We start from the raw sequence: 21666 nt of genomic DNA, 5'->3' as shown, positions 1-21666 counted from the left end.
AATAGGTACTCAGTAAATCATTGAAGAAAGAGTAAATAATTAATAGAATCTGAGAGCTGGTCTTATTAATTCATTAAATGGATACCAGTCAGTTGATTCCTCCTCACTTAATTTTTCAGGATCTGTACTAATCCTGCTTTTTCCTAAAAAATTTCAAAAATCACAAGGAAATAAAAGTATCTTCCACTCAGACCAGTTGTCTTAATTGCTTTGAGCTTTTCCAGCCTTCCTTTAGGTCTGCGTGTTGGTTGGTATGAGCGGTTTGGTATAATAAGCCTGAGAATTTACGTTTTTAAATCTGAAAAAATTTAAGACACCTTCACATTTTGTGTATATTCACATCATGTCATCTTGGAATCCTTGTTGTTGCAAATGAAAATTAAATAAAGTCCTGATTACATGGAGAAGTATTCAGGGAGCACCAGTAAATAAGGAATAGACAAATGCAGAGAATATGAAATGGAAATGATATTGAGAAAGGTAACAGGGACTACTTCCACTGCAGGAAGAAAGAAGAAGAAAATGTTAGAACAATTGGGGTGCTAGTACATTTGTAAATGCAGTGACAAGAAGAGTGAGTTTCTGTCTGATACCTCGTGATTTTATCTAAAGTATGATGCAATGTCATCAGGTAGCATTGTATTTGGAAAGAGTGAGACAGAAGGCTCTGGAAAGAGAGAATCATTAATTGTTTTAATAGATGTGAGCATATGTGCAAAAGTTTCTGCAGAGAACAGAAGATTTGATTTTGTTTCAAAAAATCATGTAAAAATTTACTGAATTGTTTTGGGTGTCCACTTGAGGGTGGTGATTATGAACTTATTGTAATAATCTGATTTATTATATAATTTTCTCCAGCAGCATTCAATTGCTAAAGGGGAATGATAGATAAGGTAAATTGTTGGGTTTTTAAAGTTTGGGTGTTTCAACAACATCTGTCTCTTTTATTACATAAATTAACATTTTAAAAAGATCATGGGTCTAAAATGAAACTCTGAAGCTGGTAATCAGGTAGGATGGTTTGAAGTTCTGACTGTAGAACTAGGAAAGCTAATTTGATGAGGGACGGATGAGGAAAAGCGTGTGTAGGGAAAAGACCATTTCAGAATGCTCTGGAGATCTGGGAAGTATTACCCTCGGTACCTTTTCTTGTACAATTGATTTCATTATAGTGGGGTTGTGTTAAAATGATGAAATAGAAGAAGTATTTATCAATGGAACATTGAACATAAACTTTAACAATATCTACAGGTAGTTAATTGTTATGGGGGTATCATTGTCACAAAATCAGTTTAGAAGAGCTTTGTGGCAGGGGACATGAGAGATGGCACAGAGCACAAAACTATAGCATCTGTCTCTGTGACAACATAGGGACCTTAAATATCTCAAATGATTTCCTAATTTCAATTCTTTTTTTAAACCTAATTTCAATTCTTAAAGATATGTCCAATTTTCCCACAGACTCTTGCATCTACCATTCAGATTACTATAAAATTGCTGAAGTCTTAGTGAAGTACAGGAAATTATTGTGGTTTTACAAATTAATCTCTTCTGCTTTACCTACCAATATAACTTTATTTCCAAGAAGGTACATTGTTAAAGGGATGAGTTATTACTTTTTAGAACTCACAGGTGTTGGAGAAGAGCATATATTCTATGCTACCCCTGATGCAATGGAGCAAAAGTCAAGTGTGAAGGCTTCTAAATTGGAACTTCTGGAGACTGGCTGAGTAACTTTATTTTGTGGAGCATCAAATACAAAGATGGAAAACATCTTGCCATATTACCATCACTCTCACAGTAGGCCCTTGGCTAGTATTGGTATTTAACCATAGTACTTCTTGCCATTCACTCATAAATATGTATTGAAATCCACGCAGGCACTATAATTGTATTTTCACAATATACAAATACTGTTTGACATTCAAGCCTGTGGAAAATGAGACAAAATGGTGTTATAAGAGTGGTCACCAGTAGGCTAGATATTATAAGTGATGTATTAAAGAGCTGGATGGCCTAAATCAAAGATATAGATTTAGGGGAACAAATATCAAATATGAGATTGACTTTAACAATAATACAACTAATGTATTCCAAATAGGCTTTGTAAGGATAGGATTGTGGGTATATAATACAAAATCCTTCAATCTAAAAAACATGAGCCAGAGAAGAGCACACGTGTGATAGTGCTGATGGGGAAAAGATAAGGAAGTAAGAGGTTCTTAAACAGGTACAAGCTCTAAGTTATGAAATAAATGAACCATGGGGATGAAAGTACAACATAGGGAATATAGTCAATAGTATGGTAGTGTGTTTAAAGGGTGACAGATGGTAACTGCACTTACCTTGGTGACCATTTAGTGATGTATATAATTGTCAAAGAACTATGTTGTACACACCAAACCAAAATAATATTGCATATCAGCTATAGTTCCGTAGAAATTGACTTCCACAAAAGGAAGATGATGATCCTAAGTCACTTGGAGTATTGAAAAATTTCCTGGGGAATCATTTGGAGGATACTATTAATAAAATGAAAAATATATTGAGAACAATCCAGAGAGAGATAACCAGGATTTTGAGGGGCCTGTGAACTCTGACATATCATGAGAATCAAAGAAGTTATCAGCCATTTAAAGGTGTTGTTATCCATCTTCAAATATTTGAGTTGCTGCTTTGTAAATGAAATATTTGATACAAGATATACATCTCTAGGTACAATGTCTATGACCAAAAGAAGCAATATGTGTAATGGCTGAACTTTGTAACACTTTGGTAGTGGTATAACTTCCTACTCAGAAGTCAAATAAAGGCTATATTACTGCAGGTTAGACTCCTGCAATGACAGAACAATTGGAAGTGACAGACTTGGGTTATTTCCAACACTGATAGCTCATGGTTATATTAATGATGTTCAATTAGGTTTATTCTATTTTCTCTATGATTTTCTCTTTTTTTGTAAAGGATCTTACTAAGATTCTCCTATATCTTTGACAAGTTGTGATGGCTGAACCTTCTACACTTATCACGATTCAAAATATGTTCCTTATCCTTCCTGGAAGAGAACAATTAAGTATTCTTAACTTATGTACTAAGTAACATTCTTAACTAAGTATTCTGAAAGATCAAAGTACTTGTGCAAGTTTTAAGACTATTTGAGACTTGTACCTAAATTAATAATTAACCCAAGTTTCAGGCTGTACTCCCCTAAGCAATCAGAATAATGCCATGGAGAAATTTGCTTGTAGTATGAAGTTATAAAGTGCTATGTAAATAAAAGACAACAGCATCATTAACCTTATAATTATTACTATGGCCTCAGAAAGGATGTTTCATGGATGTAAAGTGTTCCCATTATAGATATTTAGATTAAAATCCTCCTCTGCCAATCACTTTCCAGATAGCCATCTGGTCATCCTTGTTGCTAAGGCTTTACACCATGGGGTTCAACAATGGAGTCACGATTGTGTAGGTCACTGTCACAAGCCTTTCTTTGCTGGTCAAGTACTTGGATGATGGTCTCAAGTAGACAAAGGCGACACAGTCATAGTAGACAACAACTACAGTAAGATGGGAGATGCAGATGGAGAAGGCATTTTGCTTGCCTTCAGATGATAGGATCCTCAGGATGGTATGGACAATGAAGCCATAAGAGATGCAAATGAAATTCAGGGGGACCATGAGTGCAAGAACTACACCTATGATGATGAACAGTTAATTGATGGAGGGATCAGTGCAGGCAAGTTGGATAACTGGTGAGATGTCACAGAAGTAGTGGTTGTTCTTGTTGGGGTCATGAAAAGAGAGTTCAAAGATTAAGAGGAAGCCTATCAGTGAGAACAAAAGGCCAATCACAGCACAGTGGCTGCCAGTTGTGCACATACCTGCCAGCTCGTAAGGATAGAGTACTGAAGTGGGTGACAGATGGCCACATAGTGGTCATAACCCATGACCCCCAGTAACATGCAATTAGCAACATCAAAACCAAGGAAGAAAGACATTTGAGTTGCCTAACTAATGAATGAACTTGTTCTGAGCACAGACAACAGATTTAGGAGCGTCTTGGGCAGGATAACAAAGGTGTAGCTTGTCTCAGAGATGGAGAGATTCCCTAGGAAGAAATACATCAGTGTGTGGAGGCTGCAGTCCAGGCATATGAGAGCGACAATGGTAATGTTCCCACTCAGTATAATCAGATACAGGCACAGAAAAACAGCAAAGAGGATTAGCTGGATTTCTCTGAGGTTAGAGAATCCCAGCAACAGGAAATCTGTGACAGAGGAGAAATTCATTCTGTTGACTTGGCCCCCAAGATTGACCTGCAGAAAAGAGGAATGAAGGAACAAATTGTTACCCTGACAGATGCAGGTACTTAGGTCCATTACGCATTGAGGAACAATAAATACGAGAAGATCTTATTAACAACAAATAGGAGAGGGACTAATCCAAGTAGAAAATGCCCTATTAGTCATGACAATTCACGAAATTGTTTCAAATAACTTATATTAAATATTTCTAGCAACATTTCTGCATTTCTTACAGTGTTGAAGTAATTTTTCACAGTGCCTGCTTTGAATAGCAATGAAGGAATATAAATGTCCGAAAATTTACTTTGTAACAATCCTGTCATTTACTTTATTTATAATTCTCTGTGCCTTGGTTTTCTCATCTGTAGTATAAAGATACAGCTAGTACCTCTCTTTAGGGTTTCTTATGAAAAGTACAGCACGTAGCAGAGCACATGCACATTGTAAGCTTTTGGCCAATATTAGGTTTTGCCATATATGTGAATTTTTAGGAAATTGTTGATAGATTTTCTTAAGTCTCTTTTTGGACGTACTTTAAGCATATGTCTACCTAAAGCTTTACTTTTTAAACCCTCTTATTTTCACAAAACTACTAGACAGACATTCAAACCCAACTTCTATTTCTGTACAATTTTAATGATAATACTATTGTGTTGACATTAGTTTATCCTTTCACCTTGTCCCACAATCTCTTTGACCCACTTGATGGAGTTGGAAGCAATCTTATAATTTTTAATATGAAAAATTGTTTCTCTTTTTTGGTATCATTAATCTACATTTACATGAGGAACATTATGGTTACTATACTTCCCCCATCACCAAGTTACCCCACATACGCCATTACAGTCACTGTCCATCAGTGTAGTAAGATGCTATAGAGTCACTACTTGTCTTCTCTGTGTTGTATGGCCCTCCTTGTGCCCCCCCATACATTATGTCTGCTAATAGTCATGCCTCCCTTTACCCACCCCTTATTCCTCCTTTCAAACCCATCCTCCCCAGTCCCTTTCCCTTTGGTAATTGTTAGTCCATTCTTGGGATCTCTGAGCCTGCTGCTATTTTATCCTTCAGTTTTTCCCTTTGTTCTTATACTACCAAGATGTGTGAAATCATTGGATACTTGTCTTTCTCTGCCTGGCTTATTTCACTGAGCATAATACCGTCTAGCTCCATCCATGTTGTTGCAAGTGGCAGGAATTGTTTTCTTCTTATGGCTGAATAATATTCCACTGTGTATATGTACCACATCTTCTTTATCCATTCATCTACTGATGGACATGTAGGTTGCTTCCATATCTTGGCTATAGTACATAGTGCTGTGATGAACATAGGGGTGCATATTTCTTTTTCAAACTGGGCTGCTCCATTCTTAGGGTGAATTCCTAGGAGTGGAATTCATGGGTCAAATGGTGTTTCTATTTTGAGCTTTTTGGAGGAAACTCCATACTGCTTTTCACAATGGTTAAATAATTTACATTCCCACCAGCAGTGTAGGAGGGTTCCCCTTTCTCCACAACATCACAAACATTTGTTATTGTTTGACTTTTGGATGGTGGTGATCCTTACTGGTGTGAGGTGATATCTCATTGTGGTTTTAATTTGCATTTCTCTGATGACCAGTGATTGGAGCATCTTTTCATGTGTCTGTTGGCCATCTGAATTTCTTATTTGGAGAAGTGTCTTTTCAGATCCTGTGCCCATTTTTTAATTGACTTTCTTGCTGTTTGTTTGTTGAGGTGTGTGAGCTCTTTATATATTTTGGATGTCAACCCTTTAACGGATGTGTCATTTATGAACATATTCTACCACATTGGAGAATGCCTTTTTTTTTTTGGTGGTGTCCTTTGCTGTACAGAAGATTTCAGACTGATATAGTCCCACTTGTTCATTTTTGCTTTTGTTTTTCTTGTCCAGGGAGATATGTTCATAAAGAAGTCACTCATGTTTATGTCCAAGTGATTTTTGCCTATGATTTTTTCTAAGAGATTTATGGTTTTATGCCTTACATTAAGGTCTTTGATCCATTTTGAATTTACTTTTGTGTATGGGGTTAGACAATAATCCAGTTTCATTCTCTAACATTCAGCTGTCCAGTTTTGCCAACACCACCTGTTGAAGAGTCTGTCATTTCCCCATTGTATGTCGATGGATTATTTATTGTATATTAATTGAACATATATGTTTGAGTTAATATCTGGACTCTATTCTGTTCCACTGGACTGTGGCTCTGTTCTTGTGCCAGTACCAAATTGTCTTGATTACTGTGGTTTTGTCGTAGAGCTTGAAGTTGGCTAGTAAAATTCCCTCTGCTTTATTTTTCCTTCTCAGGATTTCTTGGGCTTCTCGGGTCTTTCGTTGTTTCATATTAATTTTAAAATGATTTGTTCCAGTTTGTTGAAGAATACTGTAGGTATTTTGATAGGGATTGCACTGAATCTGTAGATTGCCTTCAGCAGGATGACAGTTTTGACAATATTAATTCTTCCTAGTCAAGGGCATGGGATGAGTTTCGATTTGTTAGTGTCCTCTTTAATTTCTCTTGAGTGTCTTGTAGTTTTCAGGGTATAGTTCATTCACTTCCTTGGTGAGGTTAATTCCTAGTATTTTATTTTTTTGATGCAATTGTGAATTTAGTTGTTTTTCTGATTTCTCTTTCTGCTAGTTCATCATTAGTGTATAGGAAAGCAACAGACTTCAGTATATTAATTTTGCATCCTGCAATGTTCTTGTGTTCAGTTATTAGTTCTAGTAGTTTTGTAGTGGAGACTTTAGGTTTTTTATGTACAATATCATGTCATCTGCATATAGTGACTGTTTGACTTCTTCTTTACCAATCTGGGTGCCTTGTATTTCTTTACTTTGTCTGATTGCCGTGGCTTCGACCTCCAGTACTATGTTGAATAACAGTGTGGAGAGTGGGCATCCCTGTCTTGCTCCCGATCTTAGAGGAAAAGCTTTCAGCTTCTCACTGCTAAGTATGATGTTCACTGTAGGCTTGTCATATATGGCCTTTATTATGTTGAGGTACTTTCCCTCTATACCCATTTAGTTGAGAGTTTTTATTATGAATGGATGTTGAATTTTGTTGAATGCTTTGTCAGTGTCTATAGAGATGATAATGTGGTTTTTGTCATTCTTTTGTTGATGTGGTGGATGATGTTGATGGATTTTCTAATGTTGTACCATCTTTGTATCTGTGAGATGAATCCCACTTGATCATGGTGTATGATTCTTTTGATGGATTTTTAAATTCTGTTTGCTAATATTTTGCACAGTATTTTTGCATCTATTTTCATCAGAGATATTGACCTCTAATTTTTGTGTGTGGGGGGGGGATCTTTGCCTGGTTTTGGTTTTAGACTGATGCTGGTTTCATAGAATCAGCTGGAAGTATTCCATCCTCTTCTATTTTTTGGAAAATTTTAAAGAGAATTGATATTATGTCTTCTCGATATGTCTGATAAAATTCAGCGGTGAATCCATCTGGCTGTGGAGTTTTGTTCTTAGGTAGTTTTTTTATTACCAATTCAATTTCGTTGCTGGTAATTGGTGTGTTTCAATTTCTGTTTCTTCCTTGGTCTGTCTTGGAAGGTTGTATTTTTCCAGAAAGTTGTCCATTTCTTCTAGGTTTTCCAGCTTGTTAGCATATAGATTCTCATAGTATTCTATAATAATTCTTCATATTTCTGTGGGGTCCAGTATGATTTTTCCTTTCTCATTTCTGATTCCGTTTATGGGTGTAGATTCTCTTTTTCTCTTAATAAGTCTGGCTAGGAGGTTATCTATTTTGTCTACTGTGTCAAAGAACCAGCTGTTGGTTTCACTGATTTTTTTCCATTGGTTTATTCTTCTCGATTTTATTTATTTATTCTCTGATCTTTATTATGTCCCCCTTTTTGTTGATTTTGGGCCTCTTTTGTTCTTCTTTTTCCATTTTCAATAATTGTGACTTTAGACTATTCATTTGGGATTTTTCATACTTCTTTAAATAGACCTGGATTGCTATGTACTTTCCTCTTAGAACAGCCTTCGCTACATCCCACAGTAGTTGGGGCATTGTGCTGTTGTTGTCGTTTGTCTCCATGTATTGCTTGATCTCTGTTTTAATTTGGTCACTGATCCATTAATTATTTAGGAGCATGTTGTTAAGCCTCCATGAGTTTGTGAGCCCTTCTGTTTTCTTTGTTCAATTTATTTCTAGTTTTATACCTTTGTGGTCTGAGAAGTTGGTTGGTAAAATTTCAATCTCTTTGAATTTACTGAGGTTTTTTTGTGGCCTAGTATGAGGTCTATTCTGGAAAATGTTCCATGTGCATTTGAAAAGAATGTGTATCCTGCTGCTTTTGGGTGGAATGTTCTGTAGAGGTCTGTTAGGCTCATCTGTTCTAGTGTGTTGTCCAGTGCCTCTCTGTCTTTACTTATTTTCTGTCTGGTGGATATGTCTTTCAGAGTGAGTGGTTTGTTGAAGTCTCATAAAATGAATACATTGTGTTCTATTTCCTCCTTTAATTCTGTTAGTATTTATTTCACATATGTTGGTGTTCCTGTGTTGGATGCATAGATATTTATAATGGTTATATCTTCTTGTTTGACTGCCCCCTTCAGCCTTATGTGATGTCCTTCTTTATCTCTGTTACTTTCTTACTTTGCAGTCTATTTTGTCTGATACACGTACTGCAACACCTGATTTTTCTCCCTATTGTTTGCATGAAATATCTTTTTCCATCCCTTCACTTTTAGTCTGTGTATGTCTTTGGGTTTGAGGTGAGTCTCTTGTAAGCAGCATATAGATTGTTCTTGCTTTTTTATCCATTCTATTACTCTGTGTCTATTGATTGGTGCATTCAGTCCATTTACGTTTAGGGTGGTTATTGAAAGATGTGTACTTATTGCCATTGCAGGCTTTGGATTCATGGTTACCAAAGGTCAAAGGGTAGCTTCTTTACTATCTAACTGTCTAACTTAAATCATTTATTAAGCAATTATAAATTCAGTGTGATGATTCTTTATTTCTCTCCCTTTTTATTCTTCCTCCTCCATTCTTTATACATTAGGTGATTTATTCTGTGCTCTTTTGTCTGTTTTTGTGAGTAGTTGAGTTTATTTTTTGTCTTTAGGTAATATTTGGTTGGTCTGCCTTCTTTGGTGTCTTTTTATTTTCTCTGGTGACATTTATTTAGCCTTAGGAATGCTTCCATCTAGAGCAGTCCCTTTAAAATATCCTGTTCAGGTGGTTTGTGGGATGAAAATTCCCTCAACTTTTGCTTGTCTAGGAATTGTTTAATCCCTCCTTCATATTTAAATGAAAATCATGCTGGATACAATATTCTTGGTTCAAGGCCCTTCTGTCTCATTGCATTAAATATATCATGCCATTCTCTTCTGGTTTCTGTTGAGAAGTCTGATGATAGCCTGATGGGTTTTCCTTTGGAATTGATCTTTTTTCTCTCTCTGGCTCTGCCTTTAATATTATGTCCTTCTATTTGATCTCTGCCATTTTAATTAATATATGTCTTGGTGTTGTCCTCCTTGGGTCCTTTGTGTTGGAATATCTGTCGGCTTCCATGGTGTGAGAGACTATTTCTTCCCCCAGTTTGGGGAAGTTTTCAGCAACTATTTCTTCAAAGAAACTTTCTATCCCTTTTTCTCTCTCTGCTCCTTCTGGTGCCCCTATAATATAAATATTGCTCCATATGGATTGGTCACACAGTTTTTTAGTACTCTTTCATTCTTGGAGATCCTTTTACCTCTCTCTGCCTCAGCTTCTCTGTATTCCTGTTCTCTGATTTCTATTCCATTAACAGTCTCCTGCACCTCATCCAGTCTGATTAAGTCCTTCCAGAGATTGTTACATTTCTGTTAATCTCCCTCCTGAGTTCATCCCTTAGCTCTTGCATATTTCTCTGCAGGTCCTTCAACATGGTTATGATCTTCATTTTGAATTCTTTTCCAGGAAGATTGGTTATATATATGTCCCCAGGTGCTCTCTCTGGTGTTGTCTGGGTGATTCTTGACTGGACCAGATGCTTCTGCCTTTTCACGTCAATAAAGGTAGTTATAGGCAGGTGGCACCTGTGTCAGCTGGGAGAACAAAGTCCCTTCCTGCTTGTTGGTCACCTTGTCCTTCTCCACTGCCTGTGTCAGTTTCCCTCACACCGGGAGCGGCATCCATATTAATCCCCTGAGCTTTAGTGGGCAGTGCAGGCCTTGGGATTTCCCAGAGCCCTGTGAGGAGAGGCAGGCACACCGAGTGTGTTCTCCTGATAGAATGGCGCCCCTCTGTGCCTTGCCCTAGCTTCTTCTCTCTGTGCTGGGCAGCTGAGTGCCGGTGGCAGTCTCTGGGTCTGTCCTGGGCAGCTGCACACTGGGAAGAGACTCTGGGAAGTTGCTGTGGGTGTGGCCAATCTCTGAATGCTCCTCTGTGGTCGTGGGGCAGCACCGGCTGGGAGAATGAATGGCAGGCTGCTTATCACCTTGAGGGGCTTCTAAACTGTGTTGCCACCCAGGGGATTAGGGCGCCTGAAGTTCTTCAGGATTCTCAGCCTGCTGGGCTGAGTGTGCCAGGATGATTCCATCCATCTGTTAAGCTCCTGTCCCTTTAAGACTTTCAAAGAGCACTCGCTTTTCTTTTGTCCCAAGGGAGCTGGATGCAGGGAGCTGCTTGCAGATTTTACTTTTCCATTTCTCTAATATCCAGTACACCATGCAATGTGTGTCTGTGCTCCCGGTGAAGATTACTAGAGCTGGTTGTTTAGCAGTCCTGGGCTCCCACTCCCTCCCAGCTCTGTCTCCTCTTCTCCCGCTGGGGAGCTGTGGTGGGGGATGCTCGGGTTGTGCTGTGTTGCAGCTTATGTCTTACCCCCTTCGTGAGGTGCTGAGTTCTTGCATATGTAGATGTAGCCTGGCTGTTGTACTGTATCTTCTGGTCTCTCTGTTAGGCATAGTTGTATCTGTTGTATTTTCAAAAATATCTGTGGTTTTGGAAGGAGATTTCCACTGCCCTACTCATGCCGCCATCTTGGCTCTTCCTGGAAGCAATCTTAATGCATTTAAGTAGCTCTGGAAAAATACAAAGTTCTCACAGTCATTGAATTTATTGTCTACCATTCTGCCTGGTTTAGAGTTCTGTTGGTATTTTAAAATTCAAAAAGAGATAAATCCAACCCATCATCCCTTCTTCAATACAGCCATTATATCTCTTCACATTTTCCCTGGATTTCTAACAGATCTCACTGTTGCATTATACACACTTGACCTCAAAGTTCCTTCCCTCCAATTTCTTCCTGCTAAAGCACAGGCAAATTATTTTCACCTTCATTCAACTTCAATTTAATAATAAAAAATACTGCAAAAACTCAAAAGCAAGCAAATAGTTGAAGAAAATAAAAGCACACAAGTGGGTTACAAAATGAGAATTCTTTAGCTAATGTAGCCCCATTTAAGAGACTGTTGATCTTACATATGTGAGGTACCATTAGTTCTCTCATCCATACCCTCTCTGAGTATTTCTGCTTTGAGTTCCCTTACTTTCAAGAGAGGCCATGAAGCAGAAGTACCAGTTTCATTTTTCTATCTATGTAGAACATAGTGACTAGTAGACTAATGGGTAGATTTGACATGTTTGAGTAGAGAAGTCACCACTTCCATTAATTCGTTCATACTTTAAAGTGTTAATTTATGGATAAATTAAGTTAATAAATATGTACATTTAATAAATATATATTGTCTACATTATGCCATTTTCTTATATTAAGTAAGCAAAGTACCATACTTAACAGGAATGACACTTGCCTTCTTCATCCACTCTTCCTTCCTCTTCCCAATAAAAATAGGTAGTTTTTCTACAGTAAGACTGCCTTTTCTCATCTTGCAACATCTTATTTCTGTGCTTTTGCTCATCTTTTTCCCTTCACCTGGAAATCCTTCATTCATTTTCCATCCATTCTTGGTCACTCAATAACTCAAATCTTGTCTCCAATTATGAGAGTGATATGAACTGTCTCCTCTCTTCAATTATTTAGCAACATCCTATTGTGTACTGGAATGTATCACGAAAGACAGCAGCTTCTACTTTCTCGTATACCAGAGTGTAAATGCCTTGTGGGCAGTGTTACATTCTCCATAACACAAAAACAAATTGCCACTTAAAAACTATTTTTTCAATGAATTGATTACTATATACTTGATTTTTTTATATTGCTTCTGTAAAAGGGATGTTGGAATATTAAGCCTTTGAAGGAGATATCTGGGAACAGAGATACATCCCACAAATTACTAGGTCACAACTGCATAGTTACAATGGTATGACCCACATGTTAATCTGTCACCCAACAGAGAAGTTGTAGAAGTTGTAGAACCCCAGTTTTCATGAATGCCCTACCATTGCTTTTTATTATTATTATTATCATTACCACTCTGGGTCTTCACAATACTTTATGCATCAACTGATGGCTAAAAAACAACACAATCAAGATCTTTCCTGGGAAATGTAATTAATTTATCTTCTTGGTTCCCATCTGTGAGGTTTAAGCAGTAAGCTATCTGTCCCTAGAACATCAAGATAGTGAGATATAAAGACAGCAGAAGTCTGCCAAGAAAGAAATCTCTGTTAGATACCCACTTCTTTGAATCCTTCATTGCTTATTAGATTTTTTAAATTTTCTTATCATTAATCTACAATTACATGAAGAACATTATGTTTACTAGGCTCTCCCTTACCCCAAGTCCCCCCAACGAACACCATTACAGTCACTGTCCATCAGCATAGTAAAATTTTGTAGAATCACTACTTGATTATGCTAATCATAATACCCCTTTCTTCTTCCCTGCCCTTATCCCTCCCTACCCTCCCATTCTCCTCAGTACCTTTCCCTTTGGTAACTGTTAGTCCATTCTTGGGTTCTGTGATTCTGCTGCTGTTTTATTCCTTCAGTTTTTCTTTTGTTCTTATACTCCACAGATGAGTGAAATCATTTGGTATTTGTCTTTCTCTACTTGGCTTATTTCACTGAGCATATACCCTCTAGCTCCACCCATATTGTTGCAAATGCTAGGATTTGTTTTCTTGTTATGGCTGAATAATATTGGATTGTGTATATGTACAACATCTTCTTTATCCATTCATCTACTGATGGATACTTAGGTTGCTTCCATATCTTGGCTATTGTAAATAGTGTTGCGATAAACATAGGGGTGCATCTGTCTTTTTCAAACTGGAGTGCTGCATCCTTAGGGTAAATTCCTAGAAGTGGAATTCCTGGGTCAAATGGTATGTCTATTTTGAGCATTTTGAGGAACCTCCATACTGCTTTCCACAATGGTTGAACTAATTTTCATTCCCACCAGCAGTGTAGGAGGGTTCCCCTTTCTCCACAACCTCGCCAACATTTGTTGTTTGTCTTTTGGTTGGTAGTCATCCTTACTGGTGTGAGGTGATATCTCACTGTGGTTTTAATTTGCATTTCTCTGATAACTAGTGATGTGGAGCATCTTTTCATGTGTCTGTTGGCCATCTCACTTTCATCTTTGGAGAACTGTTCTCCAAACTCATCTGCCCATTTTTTAATTGGATTATTTGCTTTTAGTTTGTTGTCGTGCGTGAGCTCTTTATATATTTTGGATGTCAAGCCTTTATCAGATCTGTCATTTATGAATATATTCTTCCATACTGTAGGGTACCTTTTTGTTCTATTGATGGTGTCCTTTGCTGTACAGAAGCTTTTCAGCTTGATATAGTCCCACTTGTTCATTTTTGCTTTTGTTTTCCTTGCCCAGGGAGATATATTCATGAAGAAGTCACTCATGCTTATGTCCAAGAGATTTTTGCCTATGCTTTTTTCTAAGAGTTTTATGGTTTCATGACTTACACTCAGGTCTTTGATCCATTTTAAATTTACTTTTGTTTATGGGGTTAGACAGTGATCCAGTTTCATTCTCTTACATGTAGCTGTCCAGTTTTGCCAGCACCATCTGTTGAAGAGACTATCATTTCCCCATTGTATGTCCATGGCTCCTTTATCGTATATTAATTGACCATATATGTTTGGGTTAATGTCTGAAGTCTCTAATCTGTTCCACTGGTCTGTGGGTCTGTTCTTGTGCCAGTACCAAATTGTCTTGATTGCTATGGCTTTTAGTAGAGCTTGAAGTTGGGGAGTGAGAACCCCACCATTTTATTCTTCTTTCTCAGGATTGCTTTGGCTATTCGGGGTCGTTGTTGTTTCCATATGAATTTTTGAACTATTTGTTCCCGTTCGTTGAAGAATGATGTTGGTAATTTGATATGGATTGCATCAAATCTGTATATTTCTTTGGGCAGGATGGCTATTTTGATTATTAGACATTTTAATCTGCCATCGTCACCAGAGAATGGTTGTATGTGACAAGTGAGGATGAGAGTGAGCCAAGTAAATGCTGAAAACTCATTCTGGGCAGGGAGTTGTAGGTATCTGTGTTTTCTTTTCATTCATCAAGGAAGACTTCCTGCAGGATTCAGTCTTTCATAGATGATTGACAGAGAGAGAGTGTGCCCATTCCATGGGCTCTAGGGAGCATACTTTAAGGCACGTGTTTGAAACCATCCTTGTGGCTATTGCAGTTAGTGATGACCATTTTATCTCAACAGAGCATAATACAGTTCTCCATGTTTTCAGGCTACCATATATATTTGCGCCTCGCTCTCTTTTTAACTACCACTAGGGATAGACAGATAAGCTCATGGGATATTTATATCATTTCTAAAACTATTTTGGTGACTGGTACTTTTCAATCAGTATACCCAAAGTTTATCTCCACTCAATTTCCCACAAAAAATAACCCAGCAGGGGCGATGTCCCTAGATTCCAGTGAAACCCAGAAATCTAATAAAATAAGACTAAAAAATTTAATATCATACAAGCATGTCTTTTCAGAAATGGATTTATTCTACTCCATTCTACTACTGACATCTCAATGCCCAAGACTGTATATTCCTACCTCCTCCATTGAGAATCCTGAGAATTAGCCCCCAATTCATCAATTAAGAGTTTTTCTTCTGTCTCTTATCAGCTGTGGCTGGTTCTAACATGCTGTTTTATACTTATACTTTCCCAAACCCCAGGGAGCCATTAGTGTAACATTATTTTTGGCATAGTTCCAATCGTTTCAATGAGCAAAGAGGATACAGGAAACAGCACAGAGCCCCATTCTCACAGGTCCAACAGGATAAAAAGGGAAGAGGAAAAAATTGGCCTTGGCAATTAGTTGGAAATTAGCCCCAGTTGCCTGTATCTCATTAGGAGCTGAAGCATATTACAAATCAAGCAAGGAGACATGAATGTGGAAAACTCAGACATAGGAGGTAATGCAGGGTTGTCTCTGTGGAGATCTTTTATGAAGGGGGCGTCCTTTTCTTCCTTGGACTTAAGCAAGACAAATGAAGCCTTGCTTCATCATTGCAAAAGAAGAAACAAATCTCTTTCTTTTAGTCTAGATTCATGGGAACCCAACAAATTCCATTTCTGCTCCAAGGAGATGGGCATAGAAGCATGGTGTGAGAAAAGAGGAAAAGAGTGATGTCTTTGCTGAGAAAACTGGGACCTTGAAGAAGATCAGCAGAGAGCAGATCTGAGAACTAAAGGAGTGTTATGGAACATTCAGGTTCAGGTCACAGAGGCGGTATTCTGCTTCTCCCTAGCTCCCTCGGGATGGGAAGATCTCCCGTCAAGTGTTTGCCTCACAAGTAAGGAGCAGGATTAAGCCCTTGTGGGTCACATGCTAGAGGGCTTTGCTGGTCCAGCCGCTATCCTCATTCTTCCCTGCAATTCTCTGATAGTCTGACCCAAGAAAGATGAGAGGGGTGTTTGGGGCTCGGAAAAAAATAATTGTGTCGGTTTTACATTCATGTGCTGCTGTTTTTCTGTCATGTATTTGAAATAAAGTTGAAAGTCAGGCTCCCTATTGCTGGGCTCAGACAACACAGTTTCTAGAACTTCAAGTTTCTTGGAACTGCTGTCCTTCCTTTTCAGTGGGAACATACAGAAGAATTTCCTTTCTCCACCCTCCCTCCTGAGTCGTGAGTGACTCACAAGGGGATGTCAGAGAGGACGGAAGGCACCTAGCAACAAGTTCCTCCACCACCGGGTTTCATTTGTTGTAGCACCTGCCAGTGGCTCCCAGATGTTGCAGTTGTCAGCCCCAGAAGTTGCTCTCAGGGCAGCTGAAACTCCCACGCGAGATGACTCATCTCAGAGTCTTTTTCTTTCCAGGTCATCATTGTTCATAGGCTTTCAAAAGAGACCTTCAGCAATATTCAGATGTGTGCAACAGTCCCCCCTAATAGCTGCTGAATTCTTGGATTTCCTGGACATCTGGCCTCCTTACTGCATCTTCCTCAATAAACATTTCTCCACAGGGTACTAGCCATGACCTCAGCCTTGGTACTGCATAGATCTTTAAAGAAACCTCTTCAAAGACCTTTGAGGTTTCAGGGCAGGAATAAATACAGTGCAGTTAAGTTGCTAGAAGGACTCCTCAACACAATTGTTATGGATTTAGGAGCCACCCCTTAACTCATTCTCATGCACTTTAAGATACTTTTCCAGGAAGTTAAATGCAGTCATTCATTTTTTATTGGCTTAAAATTAATATTTAATTTATTGCAGTTGCCAATTTTAAAAGGCTAGTTCTCCTTAAACTTTGAATTACAAAACTTTTCTATTTCTGTCCAACATGTAATAACTTTTTTTTTGAGAGGGCATTTCTCATATTTATTGATCAAATGGTTGTTAACAACAAAAAAATTCTGTATAGGGTATTCAAAACCCAATCATTAATCAACCCTAAGCCTAATTCTCAACAGTCTCCAATCTTCTGAAGCATAGCAAACAAGTTCTTACATGGTGAACAAGTTCTTACATAGTGAATAAGTTCTTACATGGTGAACAGTGAAAGGAAAGTCATATCACAGAAACTTTTGGATTTGATCACGCATCATGAACTATAAACAATCAAGTCAGATATGATTATTCATTTGATTTTTTTACTTGATTTATACGTGAATCCCATATTTCTCCCTTATTTTTTTAAATAAAATGCTGAAGTGGTAGGTAGATGCAAGGTAAAGGTAGATACATAATTTAGTGCTGTAAGAGGACAAATGTAGATGATCAGGTTTGTGCCTATAGACTAAGTATTAATCCAAGCTAGACAAGGGCAACAAAACATCCATGGATGCAGATTTCTCTCAAAACAAGGTTGTAAGGTTCTAAGCGTCACCTCTGTTGATCCCCAACTTCTCACCTGGTTATCCCCCCTGTGACTGTGCCTGTCTTAGGTTGTTTTTCCCTTGAGGAATCTTACCCGTCTCTGGCTAACCAGCCATCTTCCGGGGCCATACAGGGAAAAGTAAAGTTCGTAAGTGAGAGAAGCAATATTCTTTGAAATGGTTAGCTTTTTACTTCTTTGCAGATTTATGCCTTGTGGCTTCTATGCCCAGCATTTGTCTTGAGGTATCTTTACCACTTGGAAGAATTATGATACTCAGAAATTTTTGATATGAGGAATGAATTCTACTAAAGGGCTGTAATTAGGAAGGAAGAAGAAAAGCTATAGAAGTAGCAGACGGAAGAAAACATGGGAAGATTATTTCTTTGACATATCTTCTTGTAGAGTAACATAAGCATGTATAGGTTTTAACAAACTACTAATTAAATTGCGTGCACACATTAACAGAATAGGAATACAGATACATAAAAAAGCAGACCTACAATTACCAGCCATTTCCAGTGAAACGAAGAAAACCAGTTAGGTACCATAGGCATTTGTGAAAACTTATCAATAATATGATGGATATTGTCTAACTGAATTTGAATAGTTTGAGAAAAATCAGAAAAATTAAAACAACACATTCCTGGAAACTGTTCACATCCAATATGTTCATTTAACAGTAGATAGTCTGTAGTCACAAGATTTTGGAGCACTGCAACTTGCACTTCTCCTAATTCTTGGTTGAGTTCCGACAATATAGATCCAGTTAAATTTGTTGTTTTACTATATGCACAGGCCAGCTTAGATATCTCCTTCTTCGTTCCAATGGCAAGTAGAGGAACCGGTGGGATGAATGCAGCTACAACTGCAACAGCGCCAGGATCTTTGTTGAACTTTTTTGATGATCATCTTCTGGAATGACTCTTCCAGAGGATGTTGATGTTGCAAGTTCTTCTTCATATTGTACCTTAATTCATTTTCTGGGCAGCCAAATTAGGCTTTGATCCTCTGTATAAACACAAACAAACCCTTTGCCCACACTTTGATATGACCGTTATACCATTGTGAAGAACCTATTGGAGACCACCACACAGTAACAGTTTTCTTTTTTAAGATAAAGAAATATATACTTCCATAGCTGATCATCTGACACCCATTAAAAGATCAAAATTAAGGATATGTAAAGCATTCATTATTCGTTGATTTGCAGTTAATTTTATCCTATCAGGTAGTAATACTCCCCATTTTCTTGTTATCATTGATCTACAATAACATGAAGAATATTATGTTTATAGGCTCTCCCCTATACCAAGTCCCCACCACAAACCCCATTACAGTCACTGTCCATCAGCATAGCAAAATGTTGTAGAATCACTACTTGTCTTCTCTGTGTTGCACAGCCCTCCCCTTTTGCCACACCTACATTATACATGCTAATCATAATATCCCCTTTCTTCTTCCCTGCCCTTATCTCTCCCTACCCTCCCATTCTCCCCAGTCTCTTTCCCTTTGGTAACTTTTAGTCCATTCTTGGGTTCTGTGATTCTGCTGCTGTTTTGCTCATTCAGTTTTCTTCTGTTCTTACACTCCTCAGATGAGTGAAATCATTTGGTATTTGTCTTTCTCCACTTGGCTTATTTCACTGAGAATAATACCCTCTAGCTTCATCCATGTTGCAAATGCTAGGATTTGTTTTCTTCTTATGGCTGAAAAACATTCCATTGTGTATATATACCACATCTTCTTTATCCATTCATCTACTGATGGACACTTAGGTTGCTTCCATTTCTCGGCTATTGTAAATAGTGCAGCGATAAACATAGGGGTGCATCTGTCTTTTTCAAACTGGAGTGCTGCATTCTCAGGGTAAATTCCTATAAATGGAATTCCTGTGTCAAATGGTATGTCTATTTAGAGCATTTTGAGGAACCTCTATATTGCTTTCCACAATGGTTGAACTAATTTGCATTCCCACCAGAAGTTTAGGAGGGTACCCCTTTCTCCACAACCTCACCAACATTTGTTGTTGTTTGTCTTTTGGATGTTAGCTATCTTTACTGGTGTGAGGTGATATCTCACTGTGTTTTTAATTTGCATTTCTCTGATAACTAGTGATGTGGAGCTTCTTTTCATGTGTCTGTTGGCCATCTGAATTTCTTTTTTGGAGAACTGTCTGTTCAGTTCCTCTGCCCATTTTTTAATTGGATTATTTGCTTTTAGTTTGTTGAGGTGCGTGAGCTCTTTATATATTTTGGATGTCAAGCCTTTATCAGATCTGTAATTTACGAATATATTCTACCATACTGTAGGGTACCTTTTTGTTCTATTGATGGTGTCTTTTGCTTTACAGAAGCTTTTCAGCTTGATATAGTCCCACTTGTTCATTTTTGCTTTTGTTTTCCTTGCCCAGGGAGATACGTTCATGAAGAAGTCCCTTATGTTTATGTCCAAGAGATTTTTGCCTACGTTTTTTCTAAGAGTTTTATGGTTTCATGACTTATTTTCAAGTCTTTGTTCTATTTCAAATTTATATTTGTGTATGGAGTTAGACATATTTCCAGTTTCATTCTCTTTCATGTAGCTGTCCAGTTTTGTCAGCACCACCTGTTGAAGAGACTGTCATTTCGCCATTGTATGTCCATGGCTCCTTTATAAAATATTAATTGACCATATATGTTTGGGTTAATGTCTGGAGTCTCTAATTTGTTCAACTGGTCTGTGGCTCTGTTCTTGTGCCAGTACCAAATTGTCTTGATTACTATGGCTCTGTAGTAGAGCTTGAGGTTGGAAAGCAATTTCTCCCCACTTTATTCTTCTTTCTCAGGATTGCTTTGGCTATTCGGGGTTTTGGGTGTTTCCATATGAATTTTTGAACTATTTGTTCCAGTTCGTTGAAGAATGTTGTTGGTAATTTGATAGGGATTGCATCAAACCTGTATATTGTTTTGGGCAGGATGGTCATTTTGACTATATTAATTCTTCCTATCCAACAGCATAGGATAAGTTTCCATTTGTTAGTGTTCTCTTTAATTTTACTTAAGAGTGTCATAGTTTTCAGGGTTTAGGTCTTTCACTTCTTTGGTTAGGTTTATTCCTAGGTATTTTATTCTTTTTGATGCCATTGTGAATGGAATTGTTTTCCTGATTTCCTTTTCTATTGGTTCATTGTTACTGTATAGGAATGCCACAAATTTCTGTGTGTTAATTTTGTATCCTGCAACTTTGTTGTATTCCGATATCAGTTCTCATAGTTTTGGAGTGGAGTCTTTAGGGTTTTTTATGTACAGTATCATGTCATCTGCAAATAGTGACAGTTTTACTTCTTCTTTATCAATCTGGATTCCTTGCATTTCTTTGTTTCATCTAATTGCCATGGCTAGGACCTCCAGTACTATGTTAAATGACAGAGAGGAGAGTGGGCATCCCTGTCTTGTTCCTGATCTCAGAGGAAAAGCTTTCAGCTTCTCACTGTTCAGTATGATGTTGGCTGTGGGTTAATCATATACAGCATTTAATATGTTGAGATACTTGCCCTCTATACCAATTTTGCTGAGAGTTTTTATCATTAATGGATGTTGAGTTTTGTCAAATGCTTTTTCATCATCTATGGAGTTGATCTTGTGGTTTTTGTCTTTTTTGTTGTTGATGTGGTGGATGATGTTGATGGATTTTCGAATGTTGTACCATCCTTGCATCCCTGGGATGAATCCCACTTGGTCATGGTGTATGATCCTTTTGATATATTTTTGAATTCTGTTTGCTAATATTTTATTGAGTATTTTTGCATCTACACTCATCAGCGATATTTGTCTGTAATTTTCCTTTTTGGTGGAGTATTTGACTGAGTTTGGTATTAGGGTGATTTTGGCTTCATAGAATGAGTTTGGAAGTATTCCCTCCTTTCCTATTTTTTGGAAAACTTTTATGAGAATGGGTATTATGTTTTCCCTGTATGTCTGAAAAAATTCAGAGAAAAATCCATCTGGCCCGGGGGTTTTGTTCTTGGGTAGTTTTTTGATTACCACTTCAATTTTTTTGCTCATATCTGGTTTATTTAACTTTTGTGTTTCTTCCTTGGTCAGTCTTGGAAGGCTGTACTTTTCTAGGAAATTGT

The 21666-nt window shown here is 37.7% G+C and overlaps 1 pseudogene; it reads right to left on the bottom strand.

The window, feature by feature from the left end:
* Positions 1-3369: 3369 nt before the first annotated feature.
* On the bottom strand, positions 3370-4382 carry LOC118935903 (olfactory receptor 10R2-like; annotated as a pseudogene).
* Positions 4383-21666: the final 17284 nt, after the last annotated feature.

Source organism: Manis pentadactyla, chromosome 18 (genome assembly GCF_030020395.1).
Source record: "Manis pentadactyla isolate mManPen7 chromosome 18, mManPen7.hap1, whole genome shotgun sequence".
Lineage (NCBI taxonomy): Eukaryota > Metazoa > Chordata > Mammalia > Pholidota > Manidae > Manis > Manis pentadactyla.
This window is presented reverse-complemented; position numbering and strand designations above follow the sequence as displayed.